The 27,317-nt window shown below is 41.7% G+C and overlaps 1 protein-coding gene across 25 annotated transcripts in view; it reads right to left on the reverse strand.

Annotated features, from left to right (window-relative positions):
- MICAL3 (microtubule associated monooxygenase, calponin and LIM domain containing 3) overlaps nucleotides 1-27,317 on the reverse strand; it is a 186,304-nt gene that overhangs the window by 137,092 nt on the left and 21,895 nt on the right. For 2 of the 25 annotated variants that reach the window (XM_035126967.2, XM_035126941.2), the window contains exon 1: nucleotides 17,264-26,160. The exons of the other annotated variants lie outside the window; for them this stretch is intronic. The gene's annotated coding sequence lies outside the window, so the exon portion shown is untranslated. Of the gene's footprint in view, nucleotides 1-17,263; nucleotides 26,161-27,317 lie in introns of those variants that run through there. 25 annotated transcript variants of the gene reach the window in all.

Below are 27,317 nucleotides of genomic sequence, written 5' to 3' on the forward strand. Positions count from 1 at the left end.
ATTAGGTCTCTTCTGCAAATGCAGAGCCTGAACCATACAATGTCATAATGTAATAGTAGCAACTATTAAAAGCTAAAGTACAATCACCTTCATTTTTCAAAGCACACCCCATACAGTATTCTTTTTTTCAAATGATAAGTGCATCCTACATAGTAGCAAGCAGCTTTGCATTCAAAGGTCTACATAAAGTTTTAAAACAGGACAACAAATCAATCAGGGTAGTAGAGAAAATGAGATTTAAAAGTAATTTATGAAGCATGCCAGGGGCTAAAGGGGAAGAACACATTGGCGTTCGCAAATAAAGGTAAACAGAACAAACACTCCCCTTGAAAAAGACCAAGCATCACCATAGATAGATAGATAGATAGATAGATAGATAGATAGATAGATAGATAGATAGATAGATGATAGAGAGATAGCATGCTTTCAGTTCCATTGCATGTTTACTAGTCTTGTACAGAAAACTGTAGTGGAAATGTAGTCCAATTATTAGGCCAGTACGCACGCCAAAAAATCTGCTGCAGTGATGTTGATGTCTACATGGTTATGCTGGCTGCCTAAATCAACTAATGCAAAAATGGAGGAACTTGAAGAAGAAGAAGAAGAAGAAGAAGAAGAAGAAGAAGAAGAAGAAGAAGAAGAAGAAGAAGAAGAAGAAGAAGAAGAAGAAGAAGAAGAAGAAGAAGAAGAAGAAAAGTTTCCAAATAAAAGAATGGCATGGTGGTTGTAAGCATCCTCTGATCAAACCTACAGAATCAGAAACAACTGCATAGGTCAGTAGCTGAAGTGCTGTCTGACTCCAAAGTTGCTCAATTAGTTGCCCCTCAAAATCTGGAGAAAGTGTTCATGCAGAACCTGTCACCAGGCCACTTTATAATCAAACGTTACACCCTTCCCACAGTGGACCTTCCAAGAAAATTAAGCAATCAATTGTGCCTTGATTGACTACTACAGTAAGCAAGTGTTAGGGAACATTTGTTTCTATGATGTCTCCATGTTAACAGGTCTAGATTGGATAGGGTCACCGCTGATAAGGTATTGGTTTTTTTTAAAAAAGGTCACTGATTAGAACCAAAGCACAATATATTGCTTAAGATCTTTTCTACTGAAAGAACCGCCAATCTTGGACACAGTCTGGAGACTCTCCGTGCCATAAGGAATATCCACGTGGAGAGCTGGTTTCATGTACCCACCCTACACATCAGCATGAAGTGGCCACCATGTGGAGTAAGTTTTTGGAAGTCTTCACATGGGAGTAGCATTGTCAAGTCCAAAAGGAGAGATGAAAAACAGGCATAGAAGAACAAAGCAAAAAGTTTTGTGAACATGGTCAACTTAAAGGCAGGCCTTCATTCCTAAATGCAGCAATTTTAAATTGCACTTGGCAATTTACATCTAATCTGCTCTGAGTTTCTACAGTCAGCTCCTGTTTTCTTTTCAGCTTCCGATGAGGGAGTTAGCAAGCTCTCTCCCTCGTCCAGATCAACCAAGCATAATTGAAGCCTGCTCTAAAAGATATGCAATGTCAGATTACTGAATAAAACAAAGGAAATATTTAGGTCATGCATCATTTCTTTTGCATGAGGAAATCTTGAAGCAACAAGAGGAAAACCCTGGCATGTATCCAGAGTTTGTGCCAATTTTGGAAGCTTTTAACTTAAATAGGAAAAGGTAGGATGAGAAGGGCTGCTCAAAAACAAGCAGACACACACCAAAAATTGAAGGTTCATAGACTAGAAATGGACAATGAAGATATACTATAAATGTATTTATAAATACCAGTCATGGGTAATAAGACAAAGCCTCTCAGGGGGGAAATATTGTAAAATATAAGGGAAAGGGAAAGGGAAAGGGACCCCTGACCATTAGGTCCAGTCGCAAACGACTCTGGGGTTGCGGCGCTCATCTCGCTTTATTGGCCAAGGGAGACAGTGTACAGCTTCCGGGTCATGTGGCCAGCATGACTAAGCCGCTTCTGGCGAACCAGAGCAGCGCATGAAAATGCTGTTTACCTTCCCGCTGGAGCGGTACCTATTTATCTACTTGCACTTTGATGTGCTTTCAAACTGCTAGGTTGGCAGGAGCAGGGACTGAGCAACGGGAGCTCACACCGTCACGGGTATTCAAACTGCCGACCTTCTGATCGGCAAGCCCTAGACTCAGTGGTTTAGACCACAGCGCCACCCGCGTCCCATAAAATATAAGGGTAACGTCTGTTAAATTATAATGCAACTTTATTACAAAAGTCCCGCTAACCGCAGTTCTGCAGTCCAACTGCTGTAAATAGCACAAATTAATGGAAAGCAGACCAGCTACCTGTTTCATGAAGACTTAAAGGCATATTGTGGGGGATCTGTGAACACAGATCTCCAGTGTTAGTTCTTTTTCAAGTATTAATACCAGTCTCGTGGAGTGGAGATTTGGTTTGGGACCTTTGACCTTTGTCATTTTCTCTTATTAAAATTGTGCCCCCCCCCGCTCTTGGCCCTACAAGGCAAAACATACCAGCCCCCATGTGAAGTTCTATTTCGTGATAAGTACGGTACAAACAGTACTTGAAAATATGGGGGGGGGGGAGAACCTGATGTTGATATTGAATATTCAGGGTGCTTACTTCCCCTCTAGTTTATATGGTTGTTCTGTCTTTTAAAAGCAACACACAGCATGCTCACATCACTGAATTAGCTTAATTTAGCCAGATTTATATTGATATAAATTATATATTTACATTTACAAGTTTACTAAACAGAAACACCCACAACGTTACACTTGCCAAATGCTGTAAATTAAAATAAATAAATCTAAAAGCAGACTTGGGTGGGGCTGCAATCTAAACTGGAGCCTTGGATTCAGGTGCCCCTAGCTCAATCCGTTTTGCCAGTGTAACTGAGACTTCTGGGTGGGGAACTCTTCAGACAACTTCTATTCTCTCAGAACAGGGACCCACAGGGGAACAGAAGGAATCACACAAACCTTTTTTGACCCTTCCTCCTGCCTTGGCTATTATTACAATTGAGTTACAACAATTAAAACGGCTTATCATCGCAGAAATAAGGCATGCCCAAAAAACATACATCTCAGGCATCAAAAGAGGTGTGTGTGTGTCTTCAGCAGTCCAGCAAAGATGTATAACAAAGATGTTGCCAGACACACCTCTGTAAGGAAGGAGTTCCAAAACTTAGGGGCCACCCCAAGCTTCTCAGAATGATGGAGCAACAAGGCTCAAATAGAATTACCCAAACGAATAATACAGCTCACATTAAATTGGAGTTTCAGCAAGAGTTAAGAGTTTCATGTACTTAGTGGATTAATTCTCGCAGCCCTTTAAGAACTGACTATCTTAATTATGGGTGAATCTGTCCATTTTGATTCTTCTCCATTTCCCTTTCTTCCAATATTAAGTTTGTTTTTCCACATCAGTCTGTGATTTTCTTCTTAAGTCCATCATGGACATTTACACATGGCTGAAGAATGGCATTGCAAAATTCAGACATGTGCAAATTTCATCAGCCCCAGCTGCAACAAAACATCTCTCTCCTGCATCGGTCTTTACAGTCACAGTAGTGTTTGCCTGCAAAAGTGCATTTCTCCATTGTCTCCCGAGACAGAAAGATGTGATGCAATGCGAACAGTTGCATTTCAGTTCACATATTGATTTAGGAAATGCAAATTAAGCACGTCTCTAAATGAGATATGAACTGAAGTGCTCCCTCCAATCTCTATTCTTTGGTAAGATGGAAAGCAACTAATCAAAGCATAAAGATAAAGAAGTATAGAAATGAAATTAATAATAATCTCGATTCTAAATAATGGGCCTTTCATGTCTAGCAAGTTAGAGTTGGAAAGAATTAGTCTTATCTCTGTCTAAGTTAAGAAGAGACAAAGCTCATCACTCTCAACTCAAAAGAGGTAGGTGGAGAATGCAAACAGTGTGCCCTGCCTCCTTAATGACCCTTGGACAATAGCCATAAAGGGCTGATCAGGGCATCAGTGACATCATTTTCCAGAGAAGAGAGGGGGAATAAGCAGACAACAATACACAACCCTGTTACGGGTGGGCTGGGGGATCGGGCTGTATTTCCTGCCAAGAATTCCTCCCTCCCATTTATAAGCCCTTACTACCCAATATAAATACAGAAGAAGTCATTTCTGTCAAAGCCAACTGTGGTCCTGGGCAAAGCAATGGGGAGTGAGAGCTGATGGGTTTTCAGTTTGGCCTCTAAATGCATCTATTAGATTAGGTTGGGGAGGGGAATGCTGTTAAAGAGAACTAACTGACCTCTTATATACAGACACCAGATTTCAGACCATGTGGTTTCACTGCAAAAGGCTGCTTTACCACCTACTGTGATGGAATGGAAAAGGGGAGGTGTCAGCTTAGCTACCGAAACAGCTGTTGGGAAGTCAGTTTTAGATGTATACTTCTGGCAAAGGGCATAAAAAGCCATGCTGCATCATTACGAGAACCCAAAGTTAAGGGTAAATATCCCAGTCAAGTCCTTTTGCTTCTGGCTCTCTCACTGTACCTTAAGCAGGGTACCTGCTTTGGGTACTCCCAGCCATAGCTGCCAAGTTTTCCCTTTTCTCGTGAGGAAGCCTATTCAGCATAAGGGAAAATCCCTTAAAAAAAGGGATAACTTGGCAGCTATGCTCCCAGCACTAGAATTCAATAGATAATTATAGATGCACAGTTGTGACACTGTCTGTTACTTGTATTTATTCTTTATTATCTTAATTTAGGAATCACCTTTCACATGAGCCTCAAGGTGATTTACAAACACACACTAAAAACATTCAAAAACTTTTTTTAAAATAGTACAAAAATCTAATTATAGGTTTTAAAACAATTCAAAATAAACACCTAAGACAGAGACCTTTCCACACAGCTGGAAAAGCTTGCAAAAATAAAAATGTCTTCAATTGTTTCCACAAAGTACAGATGGTGGATGCCTGTCTTATCTTAACAGAGATACTGTTCTACAAATCTACTCGTATAATTCCTTGCCCAGGGAGGCTTCTGGGTTAAGATCTTCCTATTAATAAATACTTTGTTGGGCTGTGATAATGTTCCCAACAGGTTTTAGGATGCAAACTAGGGATGGGCAATCTTTCCTCTATCGAGTCCTGCATGCCCTCGTGAGTGAACTGTCATGAGCTGCATGCTAGTAGTGAGCAGTCAACGGTGAGCAGTCAGAGACAAAACCGCTCTGGGTTAACAAATCTGGAATAAAGATCACCCCGTTTCAATTTTCATCACAGCTGCCTCAGAGCAGAACTCTCAATCCTATGAAGTTCAACTCACAAGTAATCTCAACTGTGCTTGATAGGATTACTCTCACATAAGTATACAGAGGGTTTAAATTTTTATTTTTAGTGCAGGAGAGCAACCCAGATACTGTTCTAGAAAGTAAGTGAAAGTAATTTCTGAGTTTAGAGAGCAAAACATACATGCACATGACACACACAGAGAGTGTAGAAGCCTTATTGCAGGATTGCAGGCGTGTCCAAAGTCCATTTCGGGGGTCTAATCTGGCACCTGTGGCAGTTTATTTCCTGGGGTAGAATCCTAAAAAAAGCTCAACAACTTCAAGCCAAAAAAGGTCAACAACATTGGTCAGCCCTTTGGTCGGCCCTCATGGCCCTTCACTTCATCAAATCTGGCCCCTCTTTGAAAAAAGTTTGGACACCCCTGTCTTATTGGTTTGTTCTCAGATCAAGCCATACAACCAGAAGAAGTTTTTTAAAAAATTGTTTTTATCAAATAAAATACTTTCCCCTCACAATGGCAGGGGGCCGGTCCACTGTCCCTCAGACCATGTTGGGGGCCGGACTACATTTTGAAAAAAAATATGAATGAATTCCTATGCCCCACAAATAACCCAGAGATGCATTTTAAATAAAAGAACACATTCTACTCATGTAAAAACATGCTGATTCCCGGGCCATCCGCTGGCCGGATTGAGAAGGCAATTGGGCCGCATCCGGCCCCCGGGCCTTAGTTTGGGAACCCCTGGTTTAGAACCTAGGTAGAAAGAGGAAAAACAAACCTTTAAAAAACAGGAGGAGTGGGGGGGTGGGGGACAGAAAGGAAGGAAGGAACTCTAACAGCTTCAGGAGGAACGGAAGGCCACAATAAAATGCCATTAGGGGCTGCATAGGACCTCTGGCCCGACTCTGTTAGTTATCTATTTCATCATTTCACTGTATTTAATAGAAGCTGCATTTTAATAAACTGCAAGTCACTATGAGGGGTGAGCAAAATATACATTTCAGAGACATCAGCAGTTGGATGTCTAATTGTACACACCATGAACTACCTGCATCATTCCAAGTAATATGCCAGTGAATAGATAAAAACACTTAATAGTTGCACACTAATTAAATCTGCTGCATGGACATGAATTCTCGCAGTGTCTGCAACAGCCCAAAGCTATATTCAAGAAATAGGGTATTTTTCTACAGCATGGGCTTTTTTAATATAAAAACTTTCATTAAATGGAAGCAGGGTCCTCAGTTTTGTTCAAAACTAAATTTTGAATCTATAAGACTTTGGCTTCAGATCGATACTTGTTAAGCTACAGGCTTTATTCAATACAAAGGAGGTTTAAATCATTATCGGACTCATGGGATTTGATCTTTAGATAAAATGCAGCAAGTTCTTTTGCCCAAAGAGCTATAATTCAATACCATTCATCTTACAGACAGATGCATCTCAGTTTGATGTGTGCAAGTAGATTGTCAGATTTTTTTTGCCTCAAGGACATTTCAGACATTTTGATATGCAAAATTCAGAAGGGCAAGCAATTCAAACCTTTGCCATCTCTTTGTTTAACACACAAACCAGGGGAAACAAATGTTCTGCATATTAAAATTAAAAACATGAGGATTCAGAGACTTATTTATTGTATTCTTCTTCATATAAACTAATGTAGCATAGTGGCTAATGAAAGTAAGCTGTGAACCAGTACTGGTGATGGGTGAATGATACAATTGGAATTGGAGCAGTAAATATCCGCACTCCCAGCAAGCTTTTGAAACTCACTAATGACAGCCCAAGGTGTGTTCAAAAGGTAGCTAGTTTTAGTAAGTGCAAAGGCATAAGTAAACTTAGTCCTAGAACATGGGTAGGCAAACTAAGGCCAGAGGGCCAGATCCGGCCCATTCGCCTTCTAAATCCAGCCCACGCACGGTCCAGGAATCAGCATGCTTTTACATGAGTAGAATGTGTCCTTTTATTTAAAATGCATCTCTGGGTTATTTCTGGGGCATAGGAATTCATTCATCCCCCCAAAAAATATAGTCCAGCCCCCCACTGAAAAAGTTTGCTGACCCCTGTCTTAGAAGGCCTCCTGGATTAACAAGATGGCCTGTGGATGAGAGTCGGATTCTGTACTCTCTTTGACTGGTTATTTCTTTGTTATTATCTGCGGTTTGGATACTGTTATGTCTCTAAGAACATAAAAACGTAAGAGGAGCCTGCTGGATCAGGCCAATGGCCCATCTAGACCAGCATCCTGTCTTCACAGTGGTCAACCAGAGGCCTATGTGAAGCCTGGAAGCAGGACCTGAGTACAAGAGCACTCTCCTCCTGGCCCCATGGTTCCCAGCAACTCGTATTGAGAAGCATTCCTGCCATTGTGGTCAGTAGCCAATGATACCCTCCATCCTGCACTGATTTGTCCAATCCTCTTTCACAGCCAACCAGGTTTGTGGCCATCCCTGTCCTGTGGGAGTGAGTTTCTACAGTTTTACTTATGCACTGAATGAAAAGTACTTCCTTTTATTTGCCCTGAATCTTTCAACATTTGTGTTCATTTGATATCCATTTGTTCTAGTGCTGAGAAAGGCAGAAAAAATTCCTCTATCCACTTTCTCCAAGCCATGTATAATTCTATAAACCTCTATCATGTCACCTCTTACTTGCCTTTTCTCCAGAATAAAGCAGTGCCAAATACTGCAACTGTTCATTGATCTCTCCATCCCCTTGATCATTTTGGTTGTCCCTTCCTGAACCTTTTTTCCAACCCTACTATATGCTTTTTAAGAGAAGGTGACCAGAACTGTACACAGTATTCCAAATGTGGTCACACCATGGATTTGAATAATATAATTGTATTGACAGGGTTTTCCCCTCCCAATTCCTTTTCTAATGATCCTTAACATGGAATTTGCCTTCTTCACAGCTGACACACACCTGGACAACATCTACACTGAGCTATTCACTATGATCCCAAGGTCTCGTTCCTGGTCAGTCATGAACTACATTTTCTGCTTATATACCAGGAGCATCCAAATATATATATATAGAGAGAGAGAGAGAGCACGCAACTTGAAGGAAGGTGGGACACGATGCTGTAAAAGGAAGGAAAATAAGTAAACAAAATCCTTAAGCCACAGAAGTTTCAATTCCAACTCTTACTCAGCCAAACATCCACGTAGCCTACTGTTCCAGAGGATTTTTTTTTTTAACAAAGCAAACATCAGCCGACTGAACAATGCTCTTTTTTTTTCCTGCGCTAAGTGGTTGCAGTGATGAATGAGAGAGATGAGTTGCTTTCTTCAAGGAGTGTGTTCCTCACAGGAAAATGTAAACCACTTGCAATGTTCTGTCTCTCCTGAGGTAAAGTTAAGCCACAAGCTGACTAAAGATAGCCCAGTGATTGTATGTTTGCTGAAAAGCAGAGAATGAAACACTTTCCCGGCAGTCAAATGTCAAGTAAGTGCAAGTGCTTGGAACACTTACTCAGCCCATTCCAAAACACAGAACTTCTCTTTACATGCAGAAACTATATCTACATACATTCCAGGTTCAATTCTCAGCACCCCCAGGTAGGACAGAGGGAAAGCGGCTGCCTGTCAGTGTAGACTAAGCTAGATGGATCAATGGTCTGATTCAGTATAAGGCAGCTTCCTATATTCCTATGTATAGCTAGAATCTTTTGTAATGAGCAGTAGTTTTGTGGCATTCACATTGATGGAAACAGCAATGCATGAAGGCAGAAAGTTTGAAATATCCTGCAATAAACCTGAGCCTACTACAGCTTTTCAAAATGCCTCATTTATGCAAGAGTAGAGGAGTATCTCATGCACACCAGATCAGTAATGTGGAAGGCAAACCAAATCTCAAAGTACCAGCCTCCAGTTCCTACTTCCACCTCATTTCCACCCTCAAAGTTCATTACTTCAGAAATCATTAACCTGCATTCCTCTTGTGACTGGGGTGGAATGAATAGAGCCATCTCAACTAGATTCGCAATACATGGAGGAGGAGAAGAGGGAATAGCAAAGGATGGTGAAGAGGGTAGCCCACAGAGGGAAGTGACAGAGCAAATATTGTTTACGGACGCTGAGCCAGGCTAATGCAACCTAATTTCATGTTATGCTCGAACAAATCCCAAACAATAAGGCAGGAATGGGGGCAGGATGGAGAATGGTATCACCTCATCCTCCATAGTTTTGCTAACTGGCATAGGGCCAGGATTTCAGGCTAAGCATATGAGCACTGTAGCCAAAGCAACAGAGGCCTCCGAGCTTCTGCCTTGGCACAGCTGACTATTTCTGGGCGGCCAAATCACATCTGAAAATTATTGGCAGTGGGACGGGGTGGGGGTTGGGAGCAGCTCACCAGTTCTTTTAGAACTTTACTGCTGCACACTCCACTCATGCCCTGTGCTGGGTATCTAACAGATTCTCTCAATGGGCCTCCATAACTGTTACACAGCAGAGAGAGACATTAGCTCAGTACAAGCTGCTGCAAGCTCCTTCACCTTTCCTACACCAAAGGCCTCTCTCAATGCACAGGACCTCTAGCCCCTAGTTTGCCTTGCCCCAAGACCAGTCTTGAAAACAAAGGAAACCAGAGGGAAACTACAGATGCAGGACCTGCTCCCATATTACGTTTTAAAGCTCCTGGGCCAATTCAACAATGGTCTTAAGATTCCTGCCTGAAACACATCACCCATCAGACCTAATCAGCATGGCCAGGGATGGTGCAAGTTGTAGTCCAGCAACATCTGGAGGGCTGCAGATTAGCTGCCCCTGGCCTAGAGACAGGCAACACTGGGCTAGACTGACCAGTAGGGTTAGCCAAAAGGAAGAAAAGGTAAAATTAAAGGGCAAAGCTTGTACTGACCTTTAGGAGGAAGGGTTGCGGTTCAGTGGTAGAGCACATTGTGCATGCAGAAGGTTTCACATTCAAGGCCTGATATTGCAGTTAAGGTTGGGAGGAAGCCTGGAGAGCTGGAACCAGTCAGTGTAGCCAATGCAGAGCTAGGTGGGCCAGTGGTCTAACTCAGTATAAGGTAGCTTCCTGTGACACCTGCACACAGTACTGCTATCCTATACATGGAATCATACGAGTTGGAAGGGGGCTTTTTATAAGGCTGCAGACACACCATGCATTTAAAGCTACAATTCCCCAAACCCTTAAACTACAGTTCCCATATTTGGGGGGGTGCTTTAAACATACGGTTTGCAAGCAGGTCAAATCTCTTGTTCAGCTCCCTGATTGATACAGGTGCTCTAGAAATAATCTTCATACAGGAAAATACAAGTTTATTTAATGTGCAAGTGGCATGTTTCTTGCCTCTGAGTGCATCCCAGCAGCCAATACAAGCAACTCCTATTTTCCTACACAGACTTGCTGCCTTTCCGTAGGAAAACATTTCTCTTGCATGGATGCATGCTATATGGCAGGGTTTCAAACACTTTGGAATGGGACCCACCTGCAAAATAACTCTACACTTCAGGCCCTATATCTCCCTCTACAGCAGAATGTAAAAACATCACATCAGCGGTTAACAATACAGTACATTGTTATTCCCCCCCTCAACCCAATTATTAATGTATATATCAGCAACAAGTGCTGGGATGAAATTTAAGTGTGAAGTGTAGTGATGGAACAAAGCTGAAAGGGACACACAACAACAGTGGGTAATGTTGAGCCTGGTAAAAGAAAAAACAACATTCAAAATGAAAAACGAAAAACCCATCATTGTGCAACCCACCCAGAACACGTCAGGACCATGAAGACTGCTATATGGGTATGCTATGTACTTTGGCACCGACATTCCTGTACAAAAAGTAAATAGAAAGATTACTCATACTGAAAAAGGGCAGCAGAGAAGCAACTTTTTAATGGCATTCTAAGCTTATCACACTGATTGCTTCAATGAAAGATCCCTTCAGGAACAAACAAAACACTCACTTTGCTTTCTGCAGAGCAGCTACGTTACAAACTTTGACAGGACAAACATACTTCCAATTTTTCAACTGAAATACTTTTAGGCTCTCAGACTGGGGTGAAAGACTTGAAATCAATATGCTAAAACAGGCAAGGAGACAATCAATTGCTGTCAGCACCCTAATCATATGTTTGGTGAGGAAGGGAGGGACTGGGGCAAGGAAAGAAGGAATGAAAGATATTTTTATCTTGAGATCCATCTGCATGGAGGTATCTTGGATGCACTCCTGTGATACATCTGATTCCCACAGCCTACACACTCGTAGTTCAGCCTGCCTGGAAGAAGGCACAAATCCAATTTGAAAGGCACTAGCCTGAGCAGAGACAGCTCAGTTGGTTAGTGTGTGGTGCCAACAATGCCAAAATTGCAGGCTTGATCCCTGTAAAAAGTGTGCCTAGACATTCTGTTGTTGGGCCCATAACCTAGGTTTAAGATGCCATTTAGCTCCTAGCCTTCATATCTCAGTTTCTAACACTGCTTCCAGTTCTGATACCATGACCCGTGTAATTCTGTGATGAATTCAAAGATGAAGATAGGGCAAGTTTGGACAATCATATCTCAGGTTAAGTCAAGCTATGACTGAGTGGCGGCACATCCAACCCTTGTCACTGTATAGGAGACAAATCGGCCGGGACATATTCCATTAGCTAGTGTTCCCACCTCCCAAACTGGAGAACTATGTTTAACAGCTTCCAAACAAGCCAGGATATTAAAGCAAAAAATAAAAAAATGGGTGGAAGGCTCATTCATCTGTCGGATTATTAAGCAGCCAAAGTGTCACTGGAAGTCAGAAAAGGTTGTCTGGCCAGGACAAGCCATGGTGATCTCACCCTGTGTTTCTTTCAGTCGCTCACCCACAGCATTTAGGGTGCTTTTGCAATGCATGAAGAAGGAAGGAGGAAGTGACGAGAAGAACTCAAGACACCTCAGCCATTCAGGTCCAAATGTTGGTGATTACCTAGAGAAGGCATGCAGGTGACCAAATTGTTCAGCCATACAAGGCGATAACCGTCCTAATAGTCTCCTGAATGATCTTTTACAGCAGACAGTGGCACCAGATTGGCTCTCTCCTGTCACCCAAGTACCAGGGGGATTCTAGACTGTGGCACTTGATTTAAGTGATGCCATCATATTCTACAGGGGCCCCTTTGGGATGTAATCCCCAGAACCCTGTATACCTGTGCAGCATGGTTTTTACACACAATCCACTTATTTTCATTGTTCCCTCCTCAACTTCAAAAGCAGCAGCCCACACCGCTGGTTGAGACCCAGGTTTAAATCACCACTCAAGCCATGACGTTGACTGGGCGACTCTCTTGCACCAACCTACCTTGGGGGATTGCTGCAAGGACAAAATGGGGAATGGAATGATGTATGGTGCCTTGAATTTCTTGCAAGGTGGCATACAAATAAAACTCCCTCGTTTCAACAGCAGTTTGTCAAGCAGTGTAGCACACACAGCAGCAAGTTCAGAGCCATGCTGTATGCAGAAACTAACCCATGCAGCTCTCTAGATCACAGCCTTATTATGAGCCTCTTTCAAGCCAACATTCCTTACATAGGCAGACATGCCTGAGATCTGTTTCATATAAATGCACTTGAAGAAGACGGCCAGAAGCCACCAGATTTTCATCTAGGATGGACTGCCACATTCTTCCTTCTCTCGCATCGACAGCAGCCTTCCCCAAACTGGTGCCCTACAGATAGTTGGGCTGGGCTAGGGCTGATGGGAGTTGTAGTCCAAAATATCTGCAGGGCACCAGGCTGGAGAAGCTGCCCAGGACCTGTTGGAAAGGCTGTAAAATGCATAGCAACCTCCACACCAACTTTTCTGAACGGAGATGCTGACAAGTTTGAACAAAGAATTTAATGACCATTTTTCCAAACAGAATGCAGGACATCCAAATATATTTTTCTGTGTGGACAGATGAGAAACAGGACTGAATTTCCTGATGTTTCTTTTTAAGTCTCAGATATCAGCAGTCCATATAGGAAAAGCTCTCCCTCCGTGTTTCTCCAGTAGCTGAGGCACACAGTTTGAAAGAGTCCCTGTTCTGAGCATGTCTCATCTGTGAACAGGTACGGCAGTTTCATTTAATCTAAAAGTTTATTTAGAAAATTTATAGGATTTATTTTGACTGAATGATCCCAAGGAGACTTACAACAAATTGTGTGTACACAAAAACACACAAAGAAACCCAGATAACCCTGAATACCTTAGTCTCCTAGCTGACAGGAAGGACCAGAACTTGTGTTCCTCTTCAAGCTCTGCATTCTCAGGGCAGTTCCTGTTGCACCCCTGCAATCCCTAGTCATACCCAATGCAGATGCTGCCAGCAAAGACTACCTATTATAGAAGCAAGGCAAAAGTATCCACATCATGCAGGGATACGGTGTGCAACCTCCTCTGCAACCAAGTGGATAAAAAGGCTCACAAGAGACTTTAATTTTGAATATATTTCTCTAGGCACACTAACAGCTCTCATGGCACACACTTTGGGAATTATTGCTCTAACATCAATAGTGCCTATGCACAAATTTTCAGAATGGATGTGAATGAAGGATGGGCAACCACTGCTAATATAAATATACCAAGGCTGCCATTTTTACTCTGCTATAGGAAACCTACTTTATTAAGCAATATCTTACCCATCTCAGGCAAAACAAGAAACGCAACTGCATCAGGGATAATGCGACATAGCTTACTTAAGTAGGGCTGAATAATGGCTGTACAACTCTCTCTCTCTCTCCGGAGAATACTTTGCACTCATTCCAGTCTGCGTCAGGGCTTGCAAAGTGCCGCATTATCTTTAACTGCTTTGAGTACCAATCCCCATATGCTTCCAGGACCAGATGTTTATATAAAAATCCACCCATCTCACTTTTGCATTACTCACACTGGCAGCTTGGAAAGTTGGACACTGAAACACAGCGACATTTCCAACACAAACAGGTTCGGCCAAGTCCCAATCTTTTTCTTTTCATCATATGCCATTACGTGGGGTGTTTTTTCTGAGCTACGGTACACTAAAGCCAGGTGGAAATATGTTTTTTATCATTTTAAATATGGGAAGATAGTGGTTCCCTACCTTGAGTGAAGAAATGCAGCCTAAAAACTACGGTAGTTTCTTCTTCTTAACGGTATCTTAAATCAACTTTACTAAGCATTATTGTGTTTAATACCAGACAGCACATAGGACTGTAAGGTCTCTGGGCAGCAACTGCAATCTATAGTCCTCAACAAGTGATTGGTGAGGACGGGGCAGAGGAGAGGGTCATGACATTGTTAACCAGATCTAGGTCTGCATACGCTCCCCAAACTAGTTTTCCTAAGATGCTGAATGCAGAAGTCAGTAGGACAGGAGGCATATGCGACAGATTCATGGTTCCCAGAATATGCCCCACTATAACATGCAAGGCAGTGGTTTAGAAGACACAGAACTGACCTGGAATGGGGGTGGGGGTGGGTGATATCTGGTCTTCAACAATGTGATATATCAGCAGCTAAACATCACAATATAGCAATTTATCATGATGCCTGCAGTAAGGATGGAACTATGTAGAGGTAGTGGCTGGTTTCACGGTTTTTCCCACATCGTGATTTTTGCAGGCGTCTGCTCTTGTGGTTCGCTGTTTCCTGCTGTAGGCAAGGAAGAGCTGAGTCTGCAGAGTTAACAGGGGCTGCCGGAATCAAGAGAAGCATTGTTTGGCTTCATGGTTTTCCCCACATTGTGTTTTTTGCATAGCGTGAACACACCAGGATTCACAATATAGTGCCAGGTCAAAAACTTATGAAACTGATGCCACGATATGGACTTCAAACTGGTTTGGGGCGATATATCGCCCAGCCCTAACACACATCATGATTCACGATTTATTGCCAAGTTAAAAATTATGAAACCATTATCATGATATGGACTTCACACTGGTTTCGAATGATATATCAATATATCGCCCAGCCCTAAATGGGGGAAGGCCTAGGTTAAAACTCCTGTTCAGTCGTGAAGTTCAGACTTACTATCTTTGGGTCTACCTGACTTCATGGGGTGGTTATGAAACAAAACTGAAAGTGACCAGAGCACATTGCTAGTAGCAGAAAACAATGTATTAATAGACACAGAAGTTGCTCAGCTTCCCTGCTTAGAGAGCATCTTGCATTAAGTTTCTTGATTTCTGGATTCAAAATACTGGGGAAGATATGTGACACCCCCAGTTGGGAGAAATGGGAAACGAGATAAATTGTCTGCCTTAAAGAGACATTACCCTGGGAAGGGTGACTCCACATCACAGGAGTGAAAAAATCAAATCCATTTGTATCAGCAGAAGCAGATTTAGTATGTTTAACATGAGCAGGTTTAATATGCTACCTGCCTTGAACAAAGTACTTTGTCCTTAGCTAAAAGGAAAATTTAGCTGAGAATTATGAAACCCTCTGTATCATAAAAAAATATTGCAGAAATAATCAACATTTGGATCCCACATTCATTGCTCTTTTTACTACACACTGAAAGGCACTTTTAAAGGAAAACATTTTATCTGCTCCATTTATTCAAGCACTAGCAGAGCAACTTAAAAGTCCCACAAACATAGCCTCAGCTCTTGGATGTCATGGTTTCTCCATATGGGGATTCTAAAACCGATAGAAAGAAAATACTTTGCTCACACCACAAGCAATTAAGAGTATCTGCTGCTACAGGATGAGTTGTAAGCCAAGAATTTACAATTTAAAGGTGGTTTTTTGAAAAGAAATTTCCCTGTGGGTAGCAGGAACATACAGGACTGCAATGGATTAATGTAGCCAGAAAATATTTGCAGTTTGTACATCAAGGGTCACAACATTAGAACTATAGCAAGGACTGCAACTAATTTACACCTTTAAGCAAATTGTTAGAATAATGCAGAAAAGGACACATGTCTTCGCTGCTGGGACTTGATGAAGATATAAAGTTTTGGCTTAAATATGCAGATTAGTAGCTGCAATTTCCCCCACCCAGTGAATATGCTCCCTCCTGTGCAGCTACTACCTCCAAATTGCCTGCTGCAGGATTCCTTATGTCAAGGTGTTTCCTCAGGCAGGAAGGCTATGCATTCTGTTTTGAAGCTAATGCATATGGATGCTCAGAGAAGTCACCTATACAGACAAGGTTTGGTAGAAGAGAAGGATTGCTCAATGTCAAGTTTCAGATCCTAGGGGTGGAAATGGCCTTGCTGGTTAAAATCTGGGAAAAGTTACAATTGCCTGGTCTGTTTACAAAACAGGAAAGCTTTTGTAAAGTGGAGAAAATAATTCTCTCTCTCTCTCTCTCTCTCTCTCTCTCTCTCTCTCTCACACACACACACACACCCTAGCTGTCAAAGGGCCACAAATAATTGGGCTAGCAGAACGTATCTGTGGGCTGGTAATTTTCATAAACTTATCTGCAAGGGGGATGGGAGGTAAATGTTTTGAAAGCACGCATCTCTCGTCTAGATTCTGGGAGGAAGCAATTTAAGTATGCACTAACAGCAATATTTTCTTTATGTATAATTTCTTTTTTATAGTATAATTTACACTAATAAAGCACCATTAAATAGCAAAAGTAAAAGAAAACAGAAGTCCAAATCCTACAGTTCTTGGGTACAGTACATCAGAAGACATATTTTGTTACTCATAGTTCCAGTAAGAACTTGTACAACATACAGTGGTACCTCTACTTACGAATAACTCTACTTACGAATGTTTCTACTTACGAATGGAGCTCCGTCCGCCATCTTGGATGCGGTTTAGATAGGATTTTTTTCTACTTACAAATTTTTAGATAGGGTTGCTTTGACTTACGAATTTTTTCTCCCAATGCATTCCTATGGGATTCGGCTCACAATTTTTTTCAACTTACGAATGTGCGTTCGGAACGCATTAAATTCGTAAGTAGAGGTACCACTGTACATATTTCTGTCCTTCTGGTATCACAATATCACAAAGTAAGCCAAAGGTGACAGGACTTTAACAAGCATAATTCTGAAAAAAGAAAAGAACTCACTGATAAACACTTGTTTTGAGATCCGTATCTTGAAAGCTGCAGATGATGGAGGATAAAGTATGCCAGCTCAATTTGTAAATGAATTACGGTAAAATAATGCCAGAGTGGCAGGCAAAACCTCCAGTTTGCCTCTGCCCCTTATAACTCTCATTTGTTCAATTTTCCCTGCAACTGCTATTCTTCAAGCAGTTTGATACTATAAAGCCACATCCAGTTCCCCTAAAGATTTCCATTTGGGGGCTATAAATGTGCTGCTAACAGCAAGATTTCTGGTTTAGCAAACACTCTTCTTCTGCTCCCTACATCTCCCTCTCTGAGCAGCTTTATTCTTTTGTCTCCTGAATCAGTGAAGAGGATGCAACTGTCAAGAACGTTGGCAGCAACTCACAGGATATGGTCTCAACAACAGAGAGGAAATGCCGTACGCAGGGATGAACAGTCAGGGAAGTTGCAGAGAGACACAGCATCCCAACCCAGACCGCCAATTAAGTGCTTGAACAGAAAGAAAAAACACCCAAACTTTCCAATTTCTCTCTGGAATTCTTTCCATACTATCTTGTAATGCTGCCTTATTACCGAAAGCAGGTAAGTTTGGTTTTCTCTTCTGTAAACTAATAATCTCTCTGAAAAGCTGGCACCACGATAATCCTTGGCAGAGGAGGTGGTTTCACTGTACAGTATGAACAACTGGATGCTGGTGCTCCATTTGCAGATTTATTCATCAGATCTGCACTGTAGCCAGTTTGAGCAAAGTGCAAGACGGAGTGAACTCTTACTGCAATGCATCTCAAATTTTATCTGTAGAATTGCTACAAGGCCTACGGGAGAACAAAAACCTAGAACTGTCTGTTATTTAAACAGATCCAGCCATCTAAAGACAATGGGCTTGAAGCCAAGACTGTATTATCAGTAATCGTGCCATGCAAGCATGGAATTTCACAACAGAATTTACCATCCTACATTTCATGTTACTAGCTCATAGGACTGAAGATTCACACGGCCACCTTTGGACATCATTCTGAACTGGAGACAGGAAGCCTGTGGCTCAACTCCGATCAATCCTGGGGCTGAGGACAGCTGGAGGGCACAAGGTCCCAATCCCTGCACTAACCATGGTTTGTTGTTGTTGTTGTTTAGTCGTTTAGTCGTGTCCGACTCTTCGTCACCCCATGGACCATAGCACGCCAGGCACTCCTGTCTTGCACTGCCTCCCGCAGTTTGGTCAAACTCATGTTGGTAGCTTCGAGAACACTATCCAACCATCTCGTCCTCTGTCTCTGTGCTAAACCATGGTTTAGCACGATGTGAACGAGCTGGAGCAAGCCATAACAAAGCCACAAGCTTGGCCACTTCTTCCTCCAGCATGGTCATGAGGAGAATTTTGGAAACTTCCACCTCTGCTTTAGTTTACCAGTTTGTCATTTTGGCCAAACCAACAAACTGTGCTTAATGTTAACCAATGCAAACTGGTCCATGTTCCTGACAGCAGTAGAATCAAACAAATAGTCTGAAGAGCCTGAATCCCCACTCATCGATCCCAGTGGCCATTTTATTATTCTCTCTTTTTTCTTTCGTACTGCATCGCTTAACTTTAACAGCATTCAAACTATAAGCCACTTTGAGCCTGTTGGTGGCAAGGCAGAATATGACTACAGCAAACAAACGAACCTTGCACTATTTGAACAGATGAAACTGACTTTACCAGGAACAGAGTGGATTTCCCTTACCAGAAAGAAATGATGTATTGTCAGGGATTGGGCAAAGGGACTTCCAGATCAGAAAGCGATGTCTCCAGACAAGACGCCAACACCATCTCCTTTTTAAGAAGTTAGGAGCTGGATGTGGCGGCATTTGAAGGAAAAAGAAAACAAAAAGTGTCTGAAATCACATGCATTGGATTTGAATAACTGCTCTGGAGGACCCAAAGTGCTTGAGGCCAGCAATGCCTCATCAGATCTGGCAATGGAAGACCACTTGCAATGACGAGAGAGATAAAGGGAGGACACCATCTTTGCAAAGCCATCAGTGCCTAGTCAGGCAGCAGGCATCTTTTGCACAAAGAATGAGCTCCTTGTATGCATTATCAGTCCTGCAACAACAACCAACTCCAAACAGGGCAGCGGCATCCAGAAACAGAAGCAAACACTCCTCATAAAACACCCAGCCCTGGAGTTATCTTTCTGGCACAGAGACAAGCTTTGTGTCTCCTCCAAAAATGGCGACTGCCCAACACACACACACCAAATAATGAGTGAGATGCAAAGCAGCAGATGTTTGGGGCGTACGCCAAGCTGCTGCTCTTTTTCAGCATTAGCAAGCTAGATAACCACCACACTTTGCCCAACAACAGTCTTTAAAGGAGTACGCTATGCTACCATTCAAAAGGTTCCAGTTGTTCAGATCCCCACGACTCGTGAACTAGCTAGCTAGCTAAACAGGAACAAGCAAGAAAGGTTTCCAGAGTTACTTTTAAAAGAGTACACAAAAAAAGAGAATATCCAAACTGATAGGGCACAGTTCAAATTAACACAGTGGTTGTGTTTTATTTGTTTTTATTAAGCCCTGTTGCCTGTATGTTGAAACAGTCTGAAATTTTTTTTAAAAAAATTGTTTTCTTACACTGGCATATAACCTCTGACACCCAAAATGTTCCAAAGATTGCAAAGCAAAAGAAAATTAAACAATACACTAGACAGTGTACTCGTCTGAATTTTATCCCCATTAGGGTGTGCTTATAAGCATAGCCTATTAATTTGCAGGTTTGTAATTTTCAGATCCTGGAATAGAATGAGGAGGGGAAAAGATGGCAGCATTAGGCATGCACCCAGAGGACGACAGCGGCTAAAGCATGGGTGGCCAACCTGCAGGGCACCGCAAGGCACCTTGATTTTGTGTCAACCTTAGGCAGGAACATGTAGGCCCTATGGGTCTAGCTATGAAAGGATACACCTTTCTGCTCCACCAATCTGTAATATAGAAGCAAAGCCACCCCAAGGCACAAGAGGCTGAAAAAATAAATGGAAGTCTGCACAGCTGTGCTACAGTCCAACTATAGCATTTTGGATTTCTGGCACATTGTCCCCAAAGCTTTTCCATCAATGGGCTAAAGTTCTTGGAACAGATCAAGACAATTTGAATTCAAATTGTTGTTCACTATGAACCCTTTAACCAGTCAGTGTCTTCCAGCTTTACCTATATAAAAAGGAGTCAATGGGAAAGAAATCTGAATGGGAAAACAGCTTTTTACAAAAGCAGGACAATAGCCCATGTGGAGGGAGATTGCTGGGGCACAGAAGGCCACTATAAGTAGAGAGAGAGAAATATCAGAGAAAATTGCACAGAAATCTATTCGTCTGCCATTTCAGCCCTTCCTGCTAACCCCAGGGTTGACCAGCACAAAAGGGAAAGTCATTCTTCACATTCCCACCAGTGCTTTAATCTCCCAGGGCTTCGTTTGTGCCAGAGCCTGGTACCATAATTAGCTTTAAACACAAAATACAAGACCTGGGATATGTGCCTCTGAGCACATGCAGAATGCCTTCCCTACTCACAAAGCAGTTTCAGCCTGATCTCACAAATACAGGCTGAAGAAGCAAGACAACCAGGACAAATGGGCATCATCATTTCCAGCCTGGCTGAGCCACAGCAACTTTTCTGAATTAATTAAAGCAGTGCTTCTCTGCAAAATTTCATTTAGCCCAAAGAACAGGTGCTAGGAATGAAAACACCTTTGGAGCCAGGTGCTTTGTCTCAAAAGTGGACTGGCCCTGCTACACCTACAAATTTCAGCCTACAAACTGCTCAACCTACAAACCATTCCAAATCCTGAACATGCTTCTTTCTGCAGCTTCCAAACACAATCAGGAATGACACAACTTTATTGCTGTTTTTTTTTTAACAGTGCTGTGACATACTGTACTGGCAAACTAAATTCTGTCTCAGCATCTTAATTGTGCTATGTGCCAAAAAAAATGGCAGCCATTAACTGTATGTTTATGATGTGAACAAAGATGGCAATTTTGGTTTATGCAAGTAAAAAAGAAAGCTACAACTGTGTGCCCCATTTCCAACAGCTACTACAAATATCCTTCGGCAAATCATTTAACATTTTCATAAACTAAAAGGAAATTGCAGCAGCTCTATAGAGGACAGAAAAAAGCAGCAGCACAATCAAAATCTCTTTCATCTCAGATGCATGCAGAAACTTCAAAAGGACCCCTTTGATCCATGTAGCATCTACATTCCTAGCAATTCCATCTTTCGGTCTTTTTAACAGAACCTACGAGACCTATACAAGTTTACTTATAAGTGAACCCCCACCTGCCTCTATGTAAAGCACCAAAGCATTTTTTTTCAGCAAGGGAAAGAAAAACCAACTTGTACAGAGAATAAACAGTACCCAGGATTATATTAAACTGGGAGACACTTGAAGTTGGCTGGATACTTCCGAAAATCATGCCGGTGCAATATTTCCCAACAGAAGCATTTTCTTTGATCTGACTATCTCCTTTTAAAGCCAGCACACTAAATTAAGCCATTCCTTCCACACAGGAAAGATGCAGGGCAGATTAGACCTGCTTAACATATTCATCCTTATGTAGAGAACTAAATCTCTTGCTCCAGCTTCTATTGCTTAAACTACATATGCAACTGATCCACCTACATGGAGGAAGAGAGCTGGGATTGTATACTCGTGATTCAGCACAGAAGCACTTTTACAATATTTTGTTACGAGTAATTATACTGGCATTCATTTGAAAATATTGTTTTAAGGCAAAGAGAAGCTAAAGCATTTTCTGGACACCTCTTTTACTGTGAAGTTCTGAAATGCTGTTCTGCTACTTCTGGCCTACAGTTTAAGTAGACAGGTTCCTTATGAGTGCAACTCTCTGAAAGTTGAAAGAGACTGAGATAGGATCAGTGCACAAAAACAGTTTGCATCTAAGTGGATCCCTGGCAGTGGATCTTCAGAGTGAAGCTACCAGGGAGTGACCCTGGGACATTTTTCATTGCAAGCCACATGGTCGACCACTGAGCTATGGCTCTTTCCCACCACAGAGGTACTAAATAACAGAGTTGAAATACCAGTAGCTGTGATTATACGCTAAGTATTGATCATGGCTTCCAAGCCTACAGTTGGTAACCATTTATGGAACCCCCAAACACTGTGCTGTCATTCATACTTAAAAATATGTTTCCGAGCCTCAATCTGGTTCTAGCTGACAGCAACAAAGGCTAAAAAAAGTAAAGATATTTCTAAGCTGGGAGTGAAGAACCTGTGTCCTCTTGGACATGGCTGGGCTAGAATCAACACTGACCATTGCCCATGATGGGAGCTGGAATCAAACACCTGGAGGACCAGAGGTTCCCCACCCTTGCCCCAAGCTATAGTTAAGATTAGCCATGATGTGTCTAAAGGTAAGGTAAAGGGACCCCTGACCATTAGGTCCAGTCGTGACCGACTCTGGGGTTGCGCGCTCATCTCGCATTATTGGCCGAGGGAGCCGACGTACAGCTTCCAGGTCATGTGGCCAGCATGACAAAGCCGCTTCTGGCAAACCAGAGCAGCACATGGAAACGCCGTTTACCTTCCCGCTGTAGCGGTTCCTATTTATCTACTTGCATTTTGACGTGCTTTCGAACTGCTAGGTTGGCAGGAGCTGGGACCAAGCAACGGGAGCTCACCCCGTCACTGGGATTCGAAGCGCTGACCTTCTGATCAGCAAGCCCTAGGCTCAGTGGTTTAACCACAGCGCCACCTGGGTCCCTTAACGGTGCCTTAACGATGTGTCTAGGTTCAGACAAAATAAGAAACCATGGTGAATTAAAAATGAAAATGAGGAGTCCTGTTTGGTCATTACGCTCTCACCCCCCGGAGCAAATTAAGAACTGCATTTCCAAAAAACAAACAAACAGAAGCACAAGCATCAAACCTCCTCCTCATTGTCATACTAGAGGAGAGGGAAGGATGCACAAGTTCAAGGCTTGTGCATATAACACTAAACCATAGTTTACTGTTACATCCAACTAGTGCTGCCTACTTCCTTTGGTCTCTAGCCCGAGTGCCCCAACATATTTGGTGGTGGAAGAGTTGTTCAGCAGTTGGAATGTTTTATGAATAAGCCATAACACCTCAGCAACCAAGTTAAAGTCTTGAGATGTCTCATTTCTATGTCCTGTACTGAAACTAGCGCTCTCACACTAACAGTGGCGAAGGAGGGGGATCAAAAGCTTCCAGCTAGTATTTATCCAAGTTTTTTTCTTCTGCTGTTCAATTTATTTGATGGTGGCAGGGGGAGATTGGGGAAAACCACTCTTCTTCTGCAAAGCTGTATAGAATCATAAAATGACAGAGCTGGAAGGGATGCTCAAGGGTCATCTAGCCCAACCCTCTTCAATGCAGGAATCATAGCTAAAGAATCCTTGAACGCTGGCCATCAAACCTCGGTTTATAAACCTCCAAAGAAGGATAACCCACCACCTTCTGATGAATGAGGTACTAGATTAAGCATCCTACAACTTTATTCTATGTCGACAGAAAGTACACTACACCAGAAGATGTCCAATTCTAGCATTGATTTCAGAAACAAACCTACAGATACCAGGATAGCAAACTACTCACCCTGAAGAGGCAACTGTTCTGCACACATCCAAAAGGAATAAATGATTTAAGTAATAATATATCCATACAGTTTGCTTTATTCTAGTTCTTAAGGTTTGCAAGTGCTGGTTAATCCTTTTAATAAACTAGCTCAAGTGTTCCAATGTATTTAATGTGCTTCAGTTCTCCAATTTCCAACATTTGTCTGATAGAACACTCAACAGATTCTTCACTAAATATTAACAGCTGGGGTTACTTGCCTTATGGTGCTGGAGGGATGCATTCTATTGTGAAAAACTGGGGTGACTGTGTTATTTTTAAGTTGCAGTGTTTAAAGTATGAATCAAGTCGCACCTTCAGTTCAGAAGAGAAGCTATCAGCCACTGCATCCTAGGACAGAATGCAAGCAGGAAAGGCAACGATGTACTGTACACTTGAGCATAACAGCATAGGTTTATATCCCGTTATCAGACTACCAGAGGGAGATTAGCCTACTGTTTAAAATAGATAGGGATAAAAACAGAGTTCTGTTAACTTATGGCATTTCCATCACACCTTTAGCCCGATAACTTCAAGGTGATTTACAAGGTTACATACTAAAATTTAATTAAAATCAACATGACAAAACACCAGAGGCAGGAATTAAAAGCCCAAATAAAGAGAGCATGAAGGCAATTAAAAGGAACTCCATACTACAAAAAATGTGAAAGGACTAGATGGTCTTCGCTGTGCACCTAAAAAACAAGAGCAAAAAAGGTACCAGGTAAAGATGTTTCAGAAAAAGTTCTAAGATTTGGATGTTAGCACCAAAGTGGCCCTCTCCCAAGTCTGAGCCAACTCTTAATCTCCAAGCAGAGAGACATCTAGGGAAGGAGGTCTTCTGAATGCCCCAATAATGAACAAGGTAATATTACACATACATTATCATATCTTTAGGTGAAAGGCAAAAACATTTCTCTATGTATAACCAAGCCTTTGGCTGATTTAACATTATATGGCCTTTTAAATGTTTTTGTGGGAGCCCCTAGACATCCTGCTCAGTTCCCACCTAGGCTGATATCTCATTAGGTACCGCCCACAAAACTTACCATTGCAAATTGATTTAGTTCGTTTTTTAAAAAAATTACAAAAAGAGAGAAAGGGAGAAAAAGAAACTGACAAATCATTTTGACAAACTCCCTTAATAAAGTATAGCCTGCCAGACTTTCACGTAATATTTAATGCTAAACACTTGAACTACTAGTGAATGAATTCTATAATTAGTTTAAAAACTAGAGGGGAGAAAAAGCCTTTTAACTTTTAGAAGCCCATTACTCTGACTATAGTCAAAGCTGCTTTTCGAAGAGACTCCAGTTTCCTTTCAAAGTATTTAAATCCCTAAATATTTAACCTTTATTTCAAAGTATTTAAATCCCTAAATATTTAACCTTCATTGCTTGGGAACAGTGTTTTAGAACCAATTACCCAGACAGAACACAATGAAACTGTCATTTTGAGAAGCTACATTTCAGCCACTTTTGTTACAACCCACCTCGACAGCAGCAGACTGTAAAAAGCCAAAGCCCCTGATATCACAGGTAAACAGAAGTGTGTTAATCATTTATCATTTGACTTCATCATCTCTACATGACTCCTATAAAGGTAGGTCATTATAGTGCCATTTTTTTAAGGGAAACAAAGGCAGAAAGCATGGAACTTGCATAATGTCCCTGAAAACAGGTTCTTCCACGCACCCACACTGGCACTTAGTTTAAATGATTAATTCTAAATTGCAGTTCAGCTGTGACAAACCAGGAACCCTGTAAACTCGCAACAGACATACTAGACAATAGGACATGATTTAAAGAGTCCCCAAAAGCTTAATGCACATCACTGTTTTGTGATTTCAAACAAGACACTCTTGAGCTGGTTTCTGAAATCAGGATGTCCACAGTTCAAATCTTGCCTTGACTCACAAAGTGGCCTTAGACAAACAACTATTCCCTAAGCCTCAGATCCTCAAAATATGAGGATACTACTAACTTTACAGAGTTGTTGCAAGGATTACCTACAGAGTGACATATGAAGTGCTTTTAACACTCAAGACAGAGCAATAAGCAAGTGATCGGCATAATTATGGGACTGCCTATAGCCAGTGCTTTTTTTTCTTTAAAAAAAGTTTTGGGGTACTCTCATTTTCCTACTCATATTGAAATACTGCCCCTCAATGAGGCCAAACAGATTCACAAAATGTTTAGGGGTATGTGTACCCCTGTGTACCCCCAGAAAAAAGGACTGCCTATACCTCCCTCTACAGGCTACCGTGTTTCTCATATTATAAGACATGTCTTATATTTATTTTTTCCTCAAAAAAACACACTATGGCTTATTTTCAAGGGATGTCTTATTTTTTTCCTTCTCCTCCTGCCGCGCCGGCATTGCTGCTGCGCCTATCACTATGTCTTATTTTCGGGGTATGTCTTATATTCCTTGAATGCTTAAAAATCCTGCTATGGCTTATTTTATGGGTATGTCTTAAAATATGAGAAACAGGGTACAAGAAGTACCTAGATCCACCGGGCGGGGGGGGGGGGGGCATGCTGTACAGTGAAGAATACCAACTGCATGCAGCTCACATATCGACCAGTTTGCTGGGTTTATCTATTCTAACTGCAGACAATTTACTTTAATTTCATAAATGTAACTTAAATTGCAAAACACACCAAGGGTCAGATGAAGAACTGGAACTATTATTGGCAGGGAGTGGGGTATAGAGGAAGAACAAACCACAGACCTTTTACTAGGCAAATATCGGCAACCACTTCCCCACAGATGGCTGTGGCTAAGGCTCATATTACTCCAGACTAGTTTATATGAATGTGTCTGGGTGTAAATCCAGCCAAGGTTATCTTGTGGACAGAGGCTTGGGTTCAAATCGCAACCTCAGCTATTAACTCAGCGGGTGGTTTTGAACAAGTAACTCTTCCATGTCTGCAAAATGAGAACAATGGTTGCCCCAAATTGCTCTTACGGCAATGCATAAGAGCCTTGGAAAATGTCTTACAATACATAAGTGAAAAACCACCGTTTATAATCATTTCCAGCATTTGTTATTGTAATCTGAATACCAGTTTTACACTGCAAATTTTGCTCCTGTAGCACATTACTCTTGGGCTCAATCAACATTGCAGGGTCGCAATCCCAACACTGCTTTTGTTATCATGGTACAGTACTTCATATGCTTTCAGAATTCAGAAAGCAAAGGAAAGTCAAAAGGTAAGCAACAACGGCACTTTAAAAAAAATAAGGAAATCATATTCTAAAAAACTGAGCTCCTAATGGAACTTCTTCAAGATGTCATGCAACTATTTATTTCACAATAACTACTGAAATATATGTTTTAGAAAGCCAGAGGTCAGGTGTTTTAATATATAAAAAGACACCATTCTCATTCAGTAACAAAGGCCTGCACAG

The sequence above is a fragment of the Zootoca vivipara genome, chromosome 10 (genome assembly GCF_963506605.1).
Source record: "Zootoca vivipara chromosome 10, rZooViv1.1, whole genome shotgun sequence".
Lineage (NCBI taxonomy): Eukaryota > Metazoa > Chordata > Lepidosauria > Squamata > Lacertidae > Zootoca > Zootoca vivipara.